This window comes from Ochlerotatus camptorhynchus, unplaced genomic scaffold (assembly GCF_037179485.1).
Source record: "Ochlerotatus camptorhynchus isolate MF236.1 unplaced genomic scaffold, CSIRO-AGI_Acam_v1.1 ptg000367l, whole genome shotgun sequence".
In the NCBI taxonomy this organism is placed as follows: domain Eukaryota; kingdom Metazoa; phylum Arthropoda; class Insecta; order Diptera; family Culicidae; genus Ochlerotatus; species Ochlerotatus camptorhynchus.
Genome location: NW_027040855.1, coordinates 1,625,424 through 1,644,706, shown reverse-complemented (window position 1 = coordinate 1,644,706; position 19,283 = coordinate 1,625,424).

The window sequence follows — 19,283 nt, the reverse complement described above, 5'->3', positions numbered from 1 at the left end:
GTTTGCTGTCAAGGTTTTGACAGCTGTCTTGTTTGACAGTTTGAATACACTGTAAATCGATTATGAGCGACTGCGCATGTTGTCGGATTCGTAGTCGGAGTTTCCGTGAGTACAGTGGAGGCTGGAAAGCTTTATAATGTGCATCTTTGTCTTAAATCCGAAGATCACCAAACCAAGCACGGAACAGTTGCGCGCCAGAGTCAATGTTATAGAGATTAGTGACGTTTAACGCGCGCACACTAGCGGGAGCAACGCCGTGTAAAGTTGTTTATTATTTTCCTCTGGCAACCTAAAAAATGTATGAAAGTAGATCTGTCAAAATGAGTTTGACATCGATTTGTTATGAATTTTCCTCGGATATTCACTAACACGCTCTCATATATCCTACCAATACAACCAGACGTGAAAACCTCTATAATAAGAGTCCCGCCAAAGCGCCCATTACACATAAAAATATATTGACAATAAATTGACATACTGACAATATTATTGAAAAGGCTATATTGAAGATGATGATTGATGCCAAGTATTGACGAAAAGTTGATTTTAATTTCTCTTTGTCAATATTCAGAATGTATTGATAAAAAACCGTCAATTCTGCCATCAATACTATCAATATTTGAATATTGACAACATTAATGGCAATATGTTAGAAGCCTTTTTACCTCAATGTATTAAAGTCAATATTACTTGTCTCAATTTCCCCACACAAGAAATATAGATCAGCAAAGAAAGTGTGTTTAAAGTTAATGTTTGCATTCGGGTCCAAACAGGAACGATTGCTGAACCTGTATGAGCTTGAGCTTGAGCTTGAGCTTGATTGACCGCCCACGGTTGCTACTCTGTTATTGCCAGATCAGCTGTAATTACACAGAGAACCAATAGACGATGCTTGGGACTAAACTGGTGATCTTAAATTACGCAATACCAGCGCCGGCCGCGCCCGAACACAGGTCAAGAAAGGAATGGGAAGGATTGTGTTGACATGACACTCGCTTTGATGGAAGCCGAGAACACCTCTGCACTTCCACGAGGAATCACTGGGATGTTGGATAAGAGGGTTGGGTTTGCAGCAGGGTTCGTTTTGGTAAACGATAAGCTGAATTGATTTCCTAACGATCATATAACGCGAAGGAGCTTGGGACTAAACCCATGGTCTTCTGCTCAGTAAGCAAAAACGTTTGCCACTAGGCAGACGAGCACCTTTTTAATCACCGAGTTGCTGTTATTACCATGTAGTCATATTAACAAATAAAACGATTGACGAATCTTGAATGTGGATGGGCCTGAGATTAGACTCATGATGTTCTGCTCAGTAAGCAAAAACGGTTGCTCTAAGGCCACCGAGCCCCTCATATCACATAATACCGTTGCTCAACTTTTTGTATCCATTCAAACCCGGAACCAACAACAACAACGAGTTTCGCAAAATACACGATACACAAGCGATTTTACCATAAATCTCTTTGATATGTAAGGACCTGGGACCGCGTTTTTCTGCTCAGTAAGCAGGCCACTGTAACCGACGATCTTTCAAATCCGAAAACTAAAAACTACGAAAAAGTACTTAGGCCTTCATTAAGTTCCACTTTCACGCGACGTTCAATGACAGGGTCCTATCCAGGATTACATCTGAAAAATCCAAATCTGGCCAACGCCCACCTAAACCTGTTCTAATCCACCTGAAATGACTAACGAATGGAAGACTTTGACTACCCAGCCATGCAATAGTCTCATTCCGTGCCTTATGGCAACTTGATGATTCTATTGCACTCATCTTTTGGCACCACCCAGGGGAGACTTGGTCCTGTACCCAATGCTTAACTTATCTCCATTCCACTCAGCTACTTGCAATTTCTTGTGATATAGTGGGCGGAATATTATTATATGAGACAATTCAATGCAGACGTCTTTCCAAATTTGGCAGATCGTCAGGTAATCGGTGAGTTAGTGAATTTCCCATTGCAGACGCCAACGAAATGATGTCATCGAGCTATCGATCAACTACCCTGGTTATCGCCTGGTACCTTATAGCACGATGCTAGGAGGCGAACCGGAAGAATCGATGAGCTACCTCCCCCAGAAACGATTGCTGAACCTGTATGTATTGAAAATACTAGGTACACACTGAATTCGTATCACCAAAGTCGGTAAATTTTGCCGGGTTTTTGAACAACTGAAAAAAATTGGAGAAATTTCAAATGTCCGTTACTCGAAGGAAATCAATCAAATCGACTAATTTGATTTGTATCATTAATTGGGGTTGATTTATATCATTAAATGGGGTAGGCCGTACATTTTTGGAAAAAATTTCCAAATTTTTCACTAGTTTTTTTTAATTTTTACCGAACAGTTCCGTAGTTCAAAAATTACCAAACAGCGGAGTCCTGGTTTAATGGACAGAAACCAATTTTCACCCCACATTTACATTTTAAATTAATTTTCAGGATTTTTAGAATAAATAGTGTTAAATAATGATCTATTTCAGGCCTATAATTATGTTCTCAGAATGATGTAAGAACTAGGTGATTAATTATAGCATCCAATTTTATTTTTGATATCACTGAACTCTCCTGTTTCGTTAGAACAATAATATTTAACTAATGTTACCCAAACATATAATGCTAAGTTTTATCATAATGATACACTAGTTTTATCGTGATGAAAATCCTCTTATGCTTTCTGGAAAATTACTATTGATGATTATTAAAGTCAACTAATCACCAGAAGACGTGCAAGAAAATATGTCATATAAACTGTATTAATGGCCACACATATAGTTTATTAATTAACATTGGATGTACCGTGAACGTGGGTTATTTTGCGTGAGCTGTAATTCCGCGGATTTGTCATTCAAATACCAAATTGGTTTACCAAATGTTGTAACTGTTTGACAGGACACAGAAAATACACAAGACAACAGATAACATGACATATGTACTCAACGTTTTGAGAGCTAGATCGACATGCAGAAACACGCATAAACACTTTCCAACACCCAAAAACACACAAGGAACACAATCAACACAGACACAAGGTGGCAGAGTGACTTACCCCCTGGGGAAAACTAAACTTTTTGTTCATTGTCTTCTAGTCTTTTTACATATTGTACTGTTAACAAATTCTATTGCTATTCTTATGGGAATTTTTATCAGCTACAACTTTGCAGAAAATCGTTTTTCAGCTAAACGTCAAATTAAACAATTATTAATTGTTTAAGAGATTGATAATCTTATGGCAAGATTAAGCAACTGTATTGTGGGCAACACTGTACTCTGCAGTGTGACATAGTAGCCATGATTTTTGTCCTCTATTCTACGTGCCATAAACACCAATGTTGCCTGCTGAACAGTTGATTGAGCATAATCATAAGACATCAGTGACTTGAATCATTAATATATTTTGTTCCTTACATTTGATCGAAAAGTGGTCTGGAACAAAGTTGTAGCTGGGAAAATTTTCAACAAGCTCAACTATCATTTTCTAAAGTAGAGTGAACTGGTGAATTTTGAAATAGATATGAACCGAAATTATGGTTTCTTCATAGTAATTCCCATATAAACTTCAAATGGTTTGTGCCAAGTCAGCTTCTTACTAAACGAGTTCAAATTTTGGGAGGCTAATCAGGGCCCAATTTGGAACCGTTTGAGCAGTGTGGAGCGGAAATTTCAAATTTTGCATCAGTCTAATGTGCAGTCTTCATCAGTGTCATTCCCACTAAAGAACTTATCAAAACCTAACCCCTTTAAGTACTCACCCCCTAGGTAAAAATGTCAGATCACAGGTATAAAAATGAAACTACAACGTGTGGAATCGGAACCTACCTAACTAAAAACCAAAGATTTAAGTAAACTAAACGAGAAAAATCGATACAAATCTCTAGTAAGGAAAATTCCCAAAGGCATTTGTAGTTTCATTTTTAAACTATATATATATTTATACTCACTGAGTGTTAAAGAGACTATAATTAAAAAAATAAACATCTGATTTTTAGAAATTTTGGAAAACCTAATAAAACAAACCAATAATGTTATGGGGCATCACGAAGGTTCACTCATTCTATCATTAAGTCAAATCTTGGTGTTCGAAACAAGAACTGAAGAAACTCGCGGACACTCGCTGGAAAATCGCGACTCCGCCGACACGGTAATCTTGTGGGCACCAAGAGAAGGCAAACGGACCAAGTCTTTCTTCCACCGAATAAACGTCTTCAGCACTTAGTTTTTAGAACTATTATTGTACGACCGATAGCAACGTGTGTACGTCCAGATCGGTGACCGGATGGAGATCAAGTGTCTTTTCTATGTATCCCGATCTCGGGAACTACCGTCTGCTACACTCTCGATGACTACCTACTATCCAGAGAGCCAGAGAAGCTGGTGTTGGTCTGCTATCACAGAATAGGCTATTGTGATAATCCCGAGGCACATGTCAAAGGCCGACATCGATTTACAGGTAATGCGAAATGGATTATATATAATTGACTTTAGGATTAGGATTTTAATATAAATACTTTTAAGTGCATGTATCTAGTGGTAAGTTTACTTTTAAGCAGTGGTATTTAAACAAATTTAGAATTAAGAATTTGACCTAAACGAACTTGTCGTGACCGGAAAGGGTTTCCAGCCTCGGCCACGGCTACACGAATTAGCGATGCAGCTCCCACCGGTGCGGTTACTTCTATTGCTGCTGCTGCTGTTTCTGCTGCTGCTGCTCGATTCATTACTCATCACTCATTATTCATTCAACACTAACTCTATCTACTACAGAACTAACTAACAAACCGGCCACCTTGAATTACATTTCAACATTCAACATTTATTCTTCGTCTTCACTTGAGACTGCGTCAATGGCCCTGTGGTGACCAGGATCGCCTGTTGGTCCTGTGGAATTTGCCGGTGCGACTGAGGGACCTGCGCATGGACCTGGAAGGAGCGCTGGATCAACCTCGATTGGAAGGATACACAGCTTGGAAATGTTTCTTCACGGTTCCGGATGGCAACCTGACAGTGGCTGCGCGCACCATTCCATCTGCGCCCGGATAAATGGCTACCACTCGCCCCAGAGACCATTTCAGGACTGGGAGGGACTCTTCCTGGATCACACACTTAGATTTTTTTTGCCGAGATGGGCACCACCGAGCAGTTCGGCAATCTCAGTGAAAAATTTGCCGAGATTCAGTTAACAAACGGAAATTTTGCCGAGATCTCGGCTAATAACGTAAATTTTGTTGAGATCCGAGTTGAGATCTCAGTAAAAATAAATGCCGAGCCTGCTCGGTGGTGCCCATCTCGGCAAAAAAAATTTAAGTGTGCTGGTTGCGGGTTATCGATGACCACTTGTACCATAGAGGTAACTCTAAGACCAGAAGGTCCCGAAGAAACGAGCTCAACTTTTTAGCTCAGCCTCTGGTACTATATTCGGTCCCAAGATAATCGATTCACCCCTCGAAACATAGGAAAATCCACTAATCCCTCATTTTATCTGTCAAACTTTCATAGCGAATCAAAACAAACATAGTGTAGTACTGGAATTTATACTAGAATGGAGTTTGCTAGCCGATTTGCTTGGGACCAATAGGCTAGTAAAGTAGTGAGCCAATTAATCATGTTTTGTTGTTTTTGACATCATCCACATCCAGAGAGCCAGTCATTTTCGAATGTATGGGAATGGTAGGAAACCATTTCAAAATGCATGACAATTTTCAGTTTTTATTCATTATCTTCTTTATGGGCAGTTTTAGATGCACAAAAATTACACGAGTACATTACTATGGTGATAAGGTAAACACTTGTTTATTTGTTTCCTTCTGTGAAAGCATGTTACGTCACAAATCATGGATTTTCTGATATTTTCCATACTGCAACAATGATTTTCCTACCACTGAAGGGGCGACATCTCTCGGATCTTCAGTATAGCTACTACTCAAATCATATAATTAATTTAAAATCGTAATTTTCGTATTGATTGTTGACTTGTACTGTTGTTGTAGGGTTGTTAGTTACTCACGGTGCCACCTTCGCCAGAAGTGCTGCGTGTGGCGTTGAGCTCGTTCCCACAAGCATAGACGATTCTCAGGAAGGCTAGTGTAATCGGGGTCTGGCAAGGCATCCAGAGGCTGACAAATTAAGAAATGCCCTGGTGTTAGGGCTTGCAGATCATTTGGGTCAAGCGGTGTGATGGGTCTGGAGTTGAGGCAGCTTCGACTTGTGCTACGATGGTGCTAAAGATTTCGCGTGGCAAGAAAGCGTTTCCAATGACTCGTCGTAGATGATGTTTCATCGACTTGACACAGGCTTCCCATAACCCGTCAAAATTAATTATATGATGTGAGTAGTAGCTATACTGAAGATCCGAGAGATGTCGCCCCTTCAGTGGTAGGAAAATCTTTTTTGCAGTATGGAGAATATCAGAAAATCCACGATTTGTGACTAAACATGCTTTCACAGAAGGAAACAAATAAACGAGTGTTTACCTTATCACCATAGTAATGTACTCGTGCAATTTTTGTGCATCTAAAACTGCCCATAAAGACGATAACGAATAAAAACTAAAAATTTTCATGCATTTCCAAATGGTTTCCTACCATTCCCATACATTCGAAAGTGACTGGCCCTCTGTATGTGGATGATATCAAAAACAACAAAACATAATTAATTGGGTGATTTGGCCGGGATGTAATGGAACTGGATCGATTGGGAGGTGGTCTCGTTGGAAACGGCATGGCGATGCCCTTGCGAGCGAAACAGATCACGAAGCTCCTGTCCAGCGCACACAAAGTTAGTCGCATTGTCGCAATATATGTGCTGTGGCCGACCCCTCCTGGCTATGAAACGACGAAGGCTGCTGTCGTTAGCTCACTCACCAGCTCTAGATGCGATGCTTTTGTGGCCATGCAGACGAAAACAGCAACGTAACTTTTTGTCGGTGCAGATCGAGGGCTTGGTCGTTGGAGATAGAATGGGCCAGCAAAGTCGACTCCAACCTTTTTCAAAGGCGAAGGACTGTGTGACACGAACCGCTGGCAGCGACCCCATCAGTTGCACGAGATTGCGTGGCCGTGCCTTCACGCATGTGACACACGAATGTACTACATCTCGAACGAGGTTCCGGCCGCTCAACGGCCAGAACTTTTGACTGCCAGCAAGAGTTGCGGGCCACAATGTAGCTGCTGCCGGTGGAAAGAATCAGCAATCAACCAGCGGATGCTTGTACGGTAGTACGAAAGGGTTTTTCCCGTCACTAGCGACTCCGGCGTGTTCGAGCCGGCCACCAACTCGAATAAGACTAGCATGGAGCTCCGGATTGAGGTAGCGTAGCTTTGACGAGTGCGAGACGGTTCTTTCGGCCTGAAGAGCGGAAATTTCGGACGGAAAGTGTTCCAACAGGAGCGAAGCACTCCGAGCAGAATTTTATTTTGCTCTTCTACGGTGATCGGACCACCGTACTGAATGATTTTCACAGAATGAATGGTTGGCTGATTGCGCCGGTCTACAAGGCTGCGACAGTTATTAGCAAAACGCCTGCATAGTGCACCAATCCGATGGAAGATAGGAAATGACGAAAAACGAGTTATGAGATCGCTTACTTGCGATTCCGTGATAGGAAGCGCTATTCCCTTTTTTTGCTTCACGGTCCAGTCGGCCGGGATCTTCTGGTGGTTGCGGCCATGGGAGGTTAGAAGCACCTAGCCACAGTGGTCTATTCCACCAAAGTGAATCGTCCAAAAGTTGACTCACATCCATGTCCCGTGGGGATTTTCTTCGTCGGGCACATGGTTCCAGGTGCAGTTGATTGTTAACTCCTGAATTTCAGCGACACGGTTTGCCACGAACGTTTGCCAGGTGGTTGGACTTCCCGACAACCAGTGAAGCACAATTGTGGAATCGGTCCACAGAAATATGCTTTCCTTGATTCCAATGCTCGTGCAGACGGAAAGAAGCAACCGGGATAAGCGTAGCGCTGCACACAGTTCCAATCGTTCTATGGATTTGTTGTATAATGGAGCGACTCGTGATTTAGCTGCCAAAAGCCGAATGGTGACGTATCCATCCGCTGCGATCGTTCGTAGATACAGGCACGCTCAATTGACAAATCCAAGTTTCAATCGGCCACCGTGGCGCTGCAATCGCAGCGGTGATAAGTCCGAAATAATGTGTCAAACTGAATACATTTTTGAAATTTCAACCAAAAAACTATTATTTTGTATTCTAGCGAGTTTCTGTGGGAGTCAGCATCGAGCAAAAAAGTAGTAAAAGTAGTAAAAGTAGTAATTCTGAATTTTATCGTGCTTTGTTTCGAAAATATCTTCCAAATAAACAAACATCATCCAGATCACCCGATTCGTCCACCGACTAAATCTATTGCCACTTAAAAATTAATTTCAGTCGGTGTATTAATCAGCAGATTAAATCGTTTTTCGTCTGTTGCTACACTGAGCAATCGGCCTATTTAATAGTTTTTCGTCGATGGATTTAGTCGGCCAACTTTGTCTGCTGTTTAATCGGCAGATGATTTCAAACCTTAACATGTTTTCTGTAATTTAACTGTCTTGAAGTAGCTTTTTATTTAGGAACAATGCATTACAAAATAATTTTATGCATTTTGTACAAGATTCATCCATGCTGATAAGAAATTTGCATGAAATTACATTGAAATCAAACAATTTTGCAAACAATCAATTAAATTGTCAAGGGCTGTCACAGACTTATCACCGTCGGTTAGTGCTTATTGCTGCCACCAGGCGCGCAGGAATTTAAGTTGGATTTCTCCGTGCTGCGTGCTCCGAAGGGCGACACAGCGACTGAACATGCCGAGGAAATCGAAAAGTTTGCAATCGGCTGAAGTGACTCTGGTACTCTTCCCATTCGGTTGCGAAAGCCCTAGGCAGCGGATGATCCTAGTTGTAGTACAGCTTCCATAGCGTTTGGAGGATGATTTTGGGCTTCACGACGGCTGGACCAAGCAGGATAAAGGATCGAAGCAACTGGATGTATGTGACAGAATGATTCGCTTTGTGTATTGCTCACATTTGGAGAACTTCGGCATATTGTAGAGGAGCGAATCAGTTGTCGGCTCCCACAGAAGCCCAAGGGTCTTGACAGGAGCTTTAGAATCAAACTCAATGAACGATTTTGTCTCTCGACACTCTTCTGGAGTTTCATTAAGAATTTCCTAGTGATTCGAGGATATTTTGCGGGGTTGCATCCCAGCACTCTCGAATATTCCGAGAAGTCAAAAACAATGCGGAACTTCGTGGTCGTGCTGTCAGGGCGAAGAATGGCGTGATGCGGTAGGTAGAACTGCGGAACATCGTCGTTTTCTGCTGCCAATTCTTACTGTGGTTTCTCCCGCATATGGTCCAAACGCAAATATTCGTTGATGAACTCTTCGTATTGAGCACGCAACTGTTCCAGTTTTTGGTTTTGGGTGAGAAAACAGCTTTGAACTGGCGAAGCCGATTGATTCGAGCATTCACCGGAGACAACCCAGCCCAGGATAGTGCTTTGGAGGAGGGGTAAGCGTTCACCGAGAGTTATCCTACCGTAACGCAATAGCTCAAAGAAAGTTTCTGCGGTTTGTACACCCAACCGGGGGATGTAAGATTCGCTTACAATTATGTGTGATTTATCATCAGAGGATGTTAGTGGAGACCGCATGAACCGAGGATGCGATATAGTTAGCTGCGGTCCGATGTAAGAAAATTGGAGACCGAAAAATGTGGAGTGTATTAGTGAGTGAAATTAATTATGTCGAAAAAAATAGAAAAAAGGTTGCCGACTGAACTCGAACCACGCTTCTGTATAAGGATAGCCTAAAAGCAAACAAGAAGCGCTCATTTCCTCTCACACTCGACTTCGTATGCTTTTTCTGCTGGAGAGATTCGAGGCAAGGGTGTGCTTCGTTCTACCATGTTATACATAAAAATCAAGGCAAATGCTTGCTTGTTTAGGTGAAAGCACAGACAGAACACGAAATAAAAAAGGCAAAAAACCATTACATCGCCTGCAAGGTCAACTTCTAACATTCGCTGCGATGTTCATGAACAGAGGATGATAGGAAACGGAACTAACATTCATTGTAATAGATTTTTGGTTTGCGTGTAGGTTTTTTCAAACGGTCGTTTGTACACGGTACCTACATAACCCCTTTTAAAAAATACCTGGGTGTACTTCTTCTTCTTTGTCTTTTTACGTCCATGCTGCGACTTTACGAAGGCTCTAAAATTAGTGTTCCTGAAGCACTTCCATAGTTGTTAATTGAGAGCTTCTAAGTCTGTACCATTTTTGCATTAGTATATATTGTGTGGCAAGTACAATCATACTCTATGCCCAGGAAAAACGAGACAAATTGCTAGACCAGACCAGGAATCGAACCTAGCCGCCTCCAGCATGGTCTTGCTTGATAGCTACACCTTTACCGATTGAGCTAAGGGAGACACAACCCACGCTAATCAATCACGTTATGGGCAACCAGATAGAGCATAATTTATCAGAACGCTGGTAATCCATTTAGAGCCAAATAAATCCTAAGTTTTGCCGTGGATCGCTGAGCATGTCGCTTGTTGATTCAACTCCGCTTGTGCACCCATAATTCAATTGACTAGAACCCTACAGGCCAAGTGCTACGCGGCAATAAATATTAGAGCACGCTCGCATGACGGCCGAGCAGATTTGGTCTTAAATGAGACATTTAAAATCAGCAATTTGATATAAATTATGTGCAATTTTGTTCGCATATAATTAAGTGACATTAAGAACCCGAGGGAGTTGAGGCTTATTTATTCTCTAATTAAATTGGACACTCGTGTGTGCTACATGAGACGACTGTCCCTCAAGTCCTCCCGTCCGTTCGGGCACCGGTTGACATGGATGACTTTGGCACATGGCACCTACACAACACTCACTCCTCCCTCATTACTGCGACACGGCGAAACACGGGTAGGTAAGTAAGTAGGCCTATCTATCCATAGGTACTCCCTCACGTGCCCCACGCCGGTATGGTGTGCATTTCATTAAGACGAGGCAATGATCTCTTCTCAATGCTCAAATTATAACGGCTACTGATCATGTTGATGTACATTCGTGATGTACTGTAGTTCCCACCAGCGGCCGGCGACGGCTATGCCGCACCGTACCGCTTGTATCTTGACGTGTTGGCGGATATTCACTCGATGCGATGTATCGAGGTGACAAGTGCCCTCGAACAAGAATTTAAACCATAGATCAATTCGAGCACACCCGTTCCTGAAGTATGCATATATGTAGGGTAAGTGTACCAGTCATGGCTGTATGCTGCTAGTATGGTATAAGAACACACCATTCTAAATTTCAACTAAACATGTTACTTAAGGGAATCCCATATGCCATAATGAAGGAACGCATTTTTTTAGTAACCATGACAAGTTACTCCACACTGCGGTGTCAATTTCACCAAGCTCGCTAGCCAGTCACGCAGTAGACAAATAAATATAACGGCCTTACATCAATGATACAAACGATAGAAACACACAAACGCTGACTGCTTTGCATGGTGTGAAGACTTCATATCATTAGTTTTGATACGTGTTTACATATAATTACGGAGTGCATCGCACCCACAATCGCGGAAACGACGACAATCTGCGGTGCTAATTATATGTTTATCTCAGAATTCATTGCGATGAAGTGTGAAAGAAAAACGGTTCTGATGTCCATTATTACGCAATTCGAAAGCTTAAATATCGCACCTAATGGACGTCTATCGAATCCAACTATGTGTAATATAATAATTTGCAGAAAAATATGCCATACCTTGAAATGTCACCCATCTCACCGCTCATGGTTTACCCCAAATCGAATTGGGCATGAAGCTATGTCGTAGCAGTATAGTAAAGGGTGATACAGTCAAAATTTGGTCAAGGGAAAATGCGTGTAAATCGGTGAAATCGTTTATTTAAAAAATCAAATTAAATTTCTTTTTCAAGTTCAATTAGTATAAAATTCAGGAAAAATATTCAGTTAGGCTTCCACTTTTCCAAATCCGAATTGCCGGGCCTTACGCTTGACCCCTGCCATCAGATTTTGTACAGCCACCTTGTCCACCTTCTTCGCCGCAGAAAGCCAGTTTGCCTTGAACTGCTGCTCGCCCTTAGCAGTTTTTTTTGGTCTTCTTTAGGTTCCGCTTGACAATAGCCCAGTATTTCTCAATTGGGCGGAGCTCTGGCGTGTTGGGAGGGTTCTTGTCCTTGGGAACCACCTGCACGTTGTTGGCGGCGTACCACTCCATGGCCTTTTTACCGTAATGGCAAGATGCCAAATCCGGCCAAAACAGTACGGAACAACCGTGTTTCTTCAGGAAAGGCAGCAGACGTTTATTCAAACACTCTTTCACGTAAATTTCTTGGTTGACAGTCCCGGAAGCTATGAAAATGCTGCTTTTCAAGCCACAGGTACAGATGGCTTGCCAAACCAGATATTTCTTTGCGAACTTTGACAGTTTCATGTGCTTGAAAACATCTGCTACCTTTCCCCTTCCTTTTGCCGTATAAAACTCCTGTCCCAGAAGCTGCTTGTAGTCGGCTTTGACGTAGGTTTCGTCGTCCATTACCACGCAGTCAAACTTCGTCAGCATCGTCGTGTACAGCCTCCGGGATCGCGCTTTGGCCGTCGTATTTTGTTTATCATCGCGATTTGGAGTCACTACCTTCTTGTAAGTCGATAGTCCGGCTCGTTTTTTGGCTCGATGCACGGTTGTAGACGATACACCCAGCTTATTTGCGGCATCTCGGAGAGAGAGGTTAGGGTTTCGCTTGAAACTACCGGCAACTCTCTTTGTCGTCTCAGCGGCTTCCGGTTTTCGATTTCCCCCCGATCCAGACTTCCTGGCTGTCGACAAACGTTCCCCAAACACTTTAATTACATTTGTAACGGTTGATTTGGCAACTTTTAGCGATTTTGCCAACTTTGCGTGCGAGTAGCTCGGATTTTCGCGATGCGCGAGCAAAATTTTGATACGCTGCTCTTCTTGCTTGGACGGCATTTTGACAACTGAAGAGTGAATTCCAAAATCAAAATAAGAGCAACATTCTACACACACACACCTTCAAAATGAGGGGTGTTCAGGTTTTTTATATGCAAAATTGAAAGAAATACGTCAAGTTGATATTGACCAAATTTTGACCGTATCACCCTTTACCACGTACCTACGTACTTAAAACGCCATAAACATAAATCAACCCATGACAACAGGTGCATCTTTGCCGCGTCAGAGAGCAACTATCGACTTGCCATTACTCGATTGTACATCATAGGAGCGACTCCTTCTCGCTCGAGTGCTCTCCTCCTCCCCCGCATAAAACTGCAGTAGGGATTTTCTCTGCCGAACAGGTATCCCGTATATGAGAACGCCAGAGCAATGCTGAAGAGAGCGAACTGAACGTTCACCGTTGACCGTATCCATTAATAACATCGACACGATTTTTCTCACCTTCACGGGCCCTTCAATATGCTCTCCTCCCGATGTACCTACCTTCACTTTCGGTTCGGATGACCAGTAACGTATTGTAGGATCGCTTAGTATCCTTCTGTGGATAAAATCAGATGCATGTGAAGGCAATAGAGCAAGCATGACTTTACTTATGTGCTTTACTGGTAGCTAGACGTCCTGTAGCCAATACCCACGTGGAGCGTTTACAATTTCTAGACACGAACGATCTTAATCTCTTTTGACTGGTTTACCTTCGGCGTACTGCTACAGCTGTTGGAAGTTAATACGTGTACTTGAGTGTCGCAAGACGGGAAAGCCTGATTACAAAGTTGTTTTTTTGTCTTAACCTCCGGTGACGAATCTTCCTTGAGACATGAATGGAATTCTATTGAATAGCTTTCGACCATGCAATCCTGACGGGCTGCATTGGGTGAATTGAATGCTTATACACAACTTGTCACTGAGACACCAATACGATTTAACGTAAAAGCACAATTTTGAAGCTTATTATTATTAATTCTTATAAACTGAGAATCAATTCGATCGCTGAGCCGGTATGCCATTAGCTACACATGGTTGGCGAAAACGAGTCAGCAGATTGCCCTCCCACAACCGGCTAACGCTTTGGACTAAGTGCTAAAAAGTATATTATTCTTAACAAAATTTGAAAACTCTTGAATGTCTCCCCAACGCTGGCACGTAAAGAAACAAAAAAGTAAAGACTTCACGTAAAGTGCCAATACAAGCTGGAAGATACCTACTTGGCTAAAATCCTACAACCGTCTCTCGACGGAGACCAACCACTCCACGACAGCCGATACATTATTTATGTGCATTTTACATGTCGCTGATAAGAGTGTGGGAGCGGATACCTACGGTTAATATTGTTATTAGGTTCTCCTTTTTTTTTTCTCTCTTCAAGAAGTAAGATCTCCGACTTGTTTGGGTTCGGTCTGTCTGCAATTGGCACTTTACTCCCATTCCCCGGATAGCTGTATTTTTTTCGACGGCTTTTGGATCAGTTTGCACTGGATCGAAAGTCGCGCGTACGAGTCTTTGAGCCCCCACAAAACTTGTCCCCCGCACCACAAACTGACCGAAGGCCGCGATATAGGGAGGAAATGTCGATGGTCTCGCCCCTGTTCACCACCGCCACCGTCGATCGTTCGACCGTTGGGCGCTTGTGGTCCAGTCTTACAGCGACGCATGGTCTCTTTTCACTCTCTCTCACTCTTTTTCTGTTTCTGACTTTGTGTCACCCGCGAGATATTGCGCAAAAATAGTCCCCCGCGATCTTAATTCCACACTCACGTCGATTGCCGTACCGTGTTTGTTGCGTTGTGGAGGCAAGCAAAGAGGTCCATTTTATGCATTTAGAGGCAATTGTGCGGGGTCAATGAGGCGTCGTCGTCGGCGGCGGCCGTCGCCAGGTCCAGGACTGGACCCGAGATTATGCGAGGCGAATTTATTTTATTGGCAGAGAGGAACTGAGGCGAAATATCATCGACAATGTCGTTTCATGCTGCGTGCCGGTGACCGTAATGTATCAACCTCCTCACTGTCTCAAATGTGTAAGCGGGTGCGCTGTGATGTGGGGATGATCTAAATGTTTACCTTTGCAATTTCCATAGCAGAAAACCCTAAAATGAACGCGTTGTGCTGCAAAAATGAAGTGATATAGTGGAGTGGATCCAATAAGATTTGTAAGATAGGGTACAGTTCCTTTATTGGTGAGATGCAGTAAAGTAGTTCCCAGTGCAATTTCACAAGTTCCGATCAATCACCAAAGGAGCCGGCGCCGGTGGTGTAGTGGTAAGCGTGACTGCTTTCTAACACCCCGATGGGTCTGGGTTCAATCCCAGCCGAGGTCGGATGGGTTTTTCTGAGGCATAAAAATCTCTGGTCACGTCTTCCTTCGGAAGGGAAGTAAAGCCGTTGGTCCCGGCCCATGTGTGTTGAATGGGTGCGATATCCTACGCAGGTGTGGAAGCTGCCTTCCTGCACATTCGATTGCCGTCAATGGATGGCAATCGATGTCTGTCGGTGATTGGCACTAGATTGCGGAACAGAGACCGACGTTAAATAAAGGAAAGAATCACCAAAGGCGAAACCAGGTTTTGGATTAGAGAGGAACAAATTTGTTTTTTGATAATGCGTCATTTAGCCAAATGTGATTAAACTGAATTATCCTTTTTTTGTCACCTAACATCAGTATAGTTCAAAAAATTAACAATACCGTAAGACGGGGTGACATTGGACCTAGTGGGTGATATTGGGCCAGAATTTAAAAAATGTTTATTGATGCAAATATCTTGAATATACAGAAAATGATGAATAGAATATGTTCCTTGAACTCCTGGACTAAAGTGTAGATAACATTAAACAGTTGTTTTATTTAAATAGTGCGGTAACGGGTGTTCAATAAAAATTAGATTTTTTTCAATCATACAGCTAGTAAAAAATTTTTTTTTTTCGATGAATTCAGTACTTTTTATTAAAAACATAATGTTTATTCTTTAAAAAAACGTCAATGAATATTGGAGAAGGGGCCCTGGCACATAACATATGCAAAACTGCTGACTAAAAGTTGACCCTTTTTTTTGTGTTTCCTCAGTGCACAGTGGTTCAGAATGCAGATTTATGTGGAATGATATGTTTTGAGCATGAAATTAATCATTTTGTCAAGCTTCTGCATTTATGTTCCATCAGATGTCACAGCTGTTGTTTGCGGTGACATCTATCGGAAACTAGACACAATCTGTTTTCCTATAATTGTTTACAGAGGACACTGCAGTGCAAAACATGTCTGGTACCTTTATATATGCATTTAGATTATTATTCGAAGTCCCTCCTTTTTTTTTACTTATTCTGCACACAAAATAGCTCACCCCTCACAGAATTTCCCGCCGAATTTTATGTATGGGGCGGGGCATAAAGTATCTTTTGCGCAGAATATGTAAAAAAGGAGGAACTTCAAATGTTAACCCTAATAAAAAATAACCATAAACGAACGATAACCCAAATCATTGAACTATTCCACAAATGGTTTGGATGATACCCAGAACACGTCGTTAAGCAAATTAACCATACAATTTTTATTAGGGAAAGCAAATGCATATATAGAGGTACCAGACATGTTTTGTAGTGTCAGGTACTCTATTTTGTAATCTGTGAAAGGGAAATCACAAATCGAGTGTCAACAAAATACATGGCATGTTGAGAGATTGAGGTCGTGAGAGCAAATTTTCTCTCTAGAATTTGAATTTTTTGGCTCTCTGGGAACTGGTAGTAAAGCAGGTAAAACTGTATGGGGAAAAATCATTTTTATTTAATTGTAGCTTGTTTAACAATAATTTCCGGGAAAAAACTGAACGACAAAGCCCCTGACTAATTTCTTTAGGTTGTCGTTCACTTTTTTTGACCTGAATATGCACCGAAAGCAAACTATTCCCACTTCTCTCTTTTTCTATATGGGTATTTTTATCACTTCCTACCAGCGGAACAGCGCCATCTCTGTGGAAAATGGTCGAACAAAATGATTAATTGAAACTTTAGACTAAAAGTTTCTTGTACAAAGTTGTTCCTTATACTTAGGCTCTCATTTTTATGACAATGAATTCTAGGGTGGTTCCTATTATCATTAAAATCAAAAATCTAACTTTTTTGTTTGAATAAATTAAGGTATATATTCTTCGGCAAAGTTATAGCTGAGCTAATTTCAAGTAACTTTGTTTAAAACAACTTTTTTGTATCTCTTAAATTGGCCGATTTAGAGCTATTTTCTTGAATTGAGTCAGGGTGGCTTTAAAAAAAAAAACACACTTGTTTTGCTCTAGCTTTCTTATTTCGAATTTCTGAAAAAGTGTCTTCAAATAACTTTTAGATCTTTAGAAGGCGCAAATTTTTGCTGCACAAGCTTGTCAATATCTTTCGCCGATCAAGAGTCATTGACATTTTTAAACTAAAAATATGCACTTTTCAAATATTAATATCTCTGGTTGGGGCAAAAAAAAAAAGTTTTTTACGGCATTTGAAAGGGCGTATGTTATTCTTTATAATATGAAAAAATGGAGGTATGTTATTTTTTAAACTCGTTTAAAATTAATTTGAATTTATTCATATTTTTTACTATATTTGGGGGTATCTTTTTTTATTAGAAGAGATACAGACAACATATTCAGCTATAAAACATTCGTGTTAAAGAGTTTTGAAAGTCTCTTGAAGATGACTTTCATGATAAATTTCAAATAACCTAAATCTATATTCTGGACCACTGTGGTATAACTGATATAGTTGGACATCGATCCGTCAAAATTAAATTTTCGTGATTCGACACTGAGTCTATGGGCCAATGTCAGAAACGTAAGCAATGGCTTTTTTCGTAAATATCTTGTAATTCAAAGTCAATCCATGTAATCCAGCAATTATATCAGCTATGGGGACTTTCTCTATACACAAACATCACCACGGCTTACTTGAGCGAGTTTTCATTCTCAAGAAATTCGTAGAAAAGTCAGTATTTACGTTTGTGACATTGGCCCTTATGAAAGAAAATCAGATATTAGGTTGCATGCTCAGTACACGCTATCAGTCAAAAGTGAATCTATCAAAAAAGAGGGGAAACTATGTTGGGAGTGACAGGTTAACAATTGAACAATTTCGATCGGATCCATGCCAATGTTGCTCATGTGTCAGCTTGTCACTCCCAACATAGTTTACCTGTTTTTTAGTAGGCTCAGCTATGACCGATCTGGGAGGATTCTACCCAAATTGGAGTAGTTTTGAAATAACATGTAAGTATTGACGTTGACGGTGGCTTTTTAGCTCTTTACTCCTATGGTAAAATCCCGACTTCTAGCGGATTTTGTCTTATCTCTTCACTCCACCATGGTACCAGCGAGCCACCGTCTCTTCATGCAAAGATTACCAGGATTTTATGAGATTTTTCACTGGAGTGAAAGGGTAAGGAAATGTCTAACATGTTTCTCGCACAGACTGACGTTTGCTTATAGGATTTTACCATAGGAGTAAAGAGTTACAGAGTGACCAAAAAGGCTAATTGTCAAGGTAATACCATAGAGGTAACTCTAAGACTAGAAGGTCCCGAAATAAAGTGCTCAACTTTTTGGCTCAGCTCTGGTACTCTCTTCGGTTTCAAGCTTATCGATTTACCCCTCGAAACATAGGAAAATCCACTAACCTCTACTAACCTAACCCCTCATTTTATCTGTAAAACTTTCATAGCGAATCAAAACAAACATTGCGTAGTACTAGAATTCCGACTAGAATGGGGTACGTTAATCGATTTGCTTGGGACCAATAGGCTAGTCAAGTAGTGAGCCAATTTAAAATCGTTAGTTTCCACCGGTTGGTAATACGGCCATTCTTTTTTAGGCTAGCTCTGAGACACAGGGGGCCTATCAATGGATTTATTAAGGCGTGATTTCAAGTCGGTCAGAAATCAGTCAAGCGCATTGTTAACCAGTCATACTGTAGATAACCAGTCGTTAGATCTTTGTGTTGGGATTTGAGCAGCAACATTCAAACATAGAGAGGATTGAAACCTTGGGTATTACAGGTATCGATAAGTGCTCGATTTCATTTGTCATCCTTCTTGCAAAATTCTTGTGAATGAAAAGATCCATGGTTAGCTCAGAACACTGCATATTTTTCCCAGTATCGAGAGATTTATTTCTGTTTTACGTATAAATTCCAAGAAGAAGAAGTTCCACTACAGCTATCAAATGAACAAGGCTTCAAAGAATCGCCAGCAAATGTACTTCAATTTCTCAACGCACATTATGTTTTTTTTTTCA